The following is a 2,944-nucleotide window of genomic DNA, read 5'->3' as shown; positions in this document are numbered from 1 at the left end:
TTCTAGTCTGACCAGGCACTTTCCTGCTCCCGCAGGTTCTGGGAATTGCCCTGAAGTCATCCATTCTTCAGACAGATCCTAACTTGCTCTAGTAGAAGAGACAGGAAATTAAGAGCATTTTGGACATGTCAGGAAAGATTCTTGCTCCTGCTTTCAACTTGGGGTGACCCCATGTCGACAGCCATTTCTCCCCGATGAGTCTTCCTTCATCTAAATACAGCTGTGCTGCTCTTGAAACTCAGTCTGTAGTTCACTTTTTGGCAAGATGGAGCAGCTATATTCTAGCACAGAGCCCATCCAACCACATCTCTCTGGCTGGTCGTGAGGGTAAATGATGGTTAGTAGTGGTAAAGTGAAAAAGAATATTTTTTGGTACAGGAGTGGTTATTCTACCAACATGCTGTGCTGGCTTTACCCTAACTTTGTTCATCTAGCACGCGTTCTGTGTGTTCATTTATTATCTCTTTTTTTTTTTTTTTTTTTTGGAAGGCAACCTCTTATTTTGGGGATTGTGGAGGAAGAGCAGCACATGAGAGAGGTCTTCGTGAGCGAGCAGGCAAAGTACACACGACGTGGCTGAAAACAGCACCAAAAGGCAGGGTCGTGGTTCCCCACGAGGACTCAATAAAGAGATTTCATTCCTAAAACAGGTCATCTTCCATTTGTTCGCTGTCTCTCTGCAGGGGATACGGTTTATTTTTTGTGCTGGAAATGTAATTTAAAGGAAGAGAGCTGAACCTGTGCCAGACCTGCTCAAATCCAGAGAGAATGAGCACCAGTCTTCAGCAGACCAGGCCTCAAAGGAGCTTCTCTTATTAAGGTGGGCTTAGACTTGGGTGCTGGGTGAAAAACTGTAAGTCAGATCTGTGTGGCTGTACGAATAAGTTATTTATGACCTGGGAATGCACTTGTCTGCCTCTGTGCAGGGAGAGGGAATAATACCCCGCATTTCTTTACCACTTGAGAAAATCTTTCCAAGACCGATCATCTTATTTCACCCCTTCAGCTAAGGGAAACTTCCCAGGGACCGTCTCGCCTCGCACATTGAGCCACTGACTCCTCTCAGCCGTGTCTATCAGCTGTGCAGATGTCTTACTGAAATATTCTCTCTGCTTTTTCACCAGTCTTGCAGCTAATTAATAATTTGTGAGTTTAAATGACAATTAAAAATGAGGTCTAGAATGAATCCCTGTTGTCTGTAGTCTAACGGCTGCTGTACTTGAGGAGAGTCTGTGAGTGGAAATGCAAATAAAGACATAGCAATAATGACATGACTCTTATCTGTAGAAAATTCTAATTTAATTTCCTGATATTCAGTCAGCAGGTCTTGGCAAGGAGTGGGCTCTGCCATTCTTACACGGGTTTGGGTTGTGTAGGAGGAGCCCACAAGTGAGTTTTAAGCATTCCCGTGCAGGTAAGTTGGGGATTTCTTAAGCGCTCATTACTGATGTTTGTACTTTCTCTGTGGATAAATCCTGTGCTGTGGGACCCAAACCAGCTCCTTCTTTGAACTCTTCTCACAGCAGTAAATATCTTAGTTCAGTGGCATGTTTCCCTTTCCCAAATCTACTTTCCTTTGATGTAATTTCCTTTGACTAATTGCAGATGATATCACTACCATTGCTGCAAATTTGCTGTCTGCCATTCACATTGTTTTCCACATTGCTGATTCTTAAATGAGCAGGGAAACAGCTACACCTCCCAGGCGGAGGAGCAAACCTGCATAATATCTCGGGCATAAACCTAAGCAAACCAGTACAGAAACCTGCAGCCCTCCAGTTCTGCTCTGTGCTTTCCACGTGCCAGAAGAGTCTTGTTTTTCCCCGGTTTTGGTACTGACAGGTTCCTGCACCCCAGGGCTTGTCTGGGAGAGGGTTGAAGCTGCAAGTTACTCTCAATTGCACATTTCTTCTAGATTCAAATGTGTTAGAACATACAATTATGTTTGATTATTACTAGCAGTATCAACTCAGGGTCTGTTGTACCCTTTTGGGTGTTTTGCGTGCATCTTTCCTGCTCCCCTCACCCCCGCCTTGGTGGTTCTCTCCCAAATCGGCTGTTGGTCACGGAGAGATGGGAGAGGGTGGAAGAGAAAAGCATGTTCTTTATCTTTGTGGATTTGTGTGCTTGTGTGTAGTACAGACGCAGGGTAGGAACATCTGTGAGCATGTTGCTTCCTGTGCAAGAGGAAGTAGAGGCTGAGGAATATGGAGAACTGGGTGCAGACTTTATGGGTTTGGCAACAGCGTGGTTTGCTCATAAAATGGCAAAAATTGGCATTAGTGGCGCACTGAGGTGCTGTGGCTGCTTTGTCAAAGTTTATGCTTCCCCGTCATGCTGGGGACTTCCCTCCTCTGCAGGGAAGTGAAATTCTTTACATTCTGCAAAATAACTATTCTTATCTTTTCATCTGGTCTAATTACCGCAGCTGAGGGCTTTGGCATGTTGTGGTTTCTCTTCCCTTTATTACGACCTTGCATGATGGATGCTGAGGAAGACTGACTCCGTCCCAACCCATGCCGCCTGTCTGCGTTCTGCAGTGGGGCACCATGGCACATACGTCCACATCAAACCTGGGGCTTGGGCGCTCAGCCCAGCACCAAGCCTGTGTCTGTCCTGCCTTTCCTAAGAGCAGCCAGGTAGATATGGGGCAGCCTCAGTTCAGATCAAACTACCATGAGGGATTGCACAAATCTAACACTTCCAACTACTGCCACAGCCTTAATGTTCTGTTCAATATATTAATCATGTTCTGTTCAGTATATTCATCAATATGAATTGATGGCAGGTTTAGAATTAAACATTAGGAAAAAATTTTTCACTGTGAGGGTGGTAAGGCAGGAGGAACAGGTTGCCCAGGGAAGCTGTGGATGCCCCATCCCTGGAGGTGTTCAAGGCCAGGCTGGATGTGACCTTGGGCAACCTGGTCTAGTGGGAGGTGTCC

This window comes from Charadrius vociferus, unplaced genomic scaffold (assembly GCF_000708025.1).
Source record: "Charadrius vociferus isolate BGI_N301 unplaced genomic scaffold, ASM70802v2 scaffold455, whole genome shotgun sequence".
Classification (NCBI taxonomy): Eukaryota; Metazoa; Chordata; class Aves; order Charadriiformes; family Charadriidae; genus Charadrius; species Charadrius vociferus.
Note: the sequence above shows the minus strand (reverse complement) of the source record.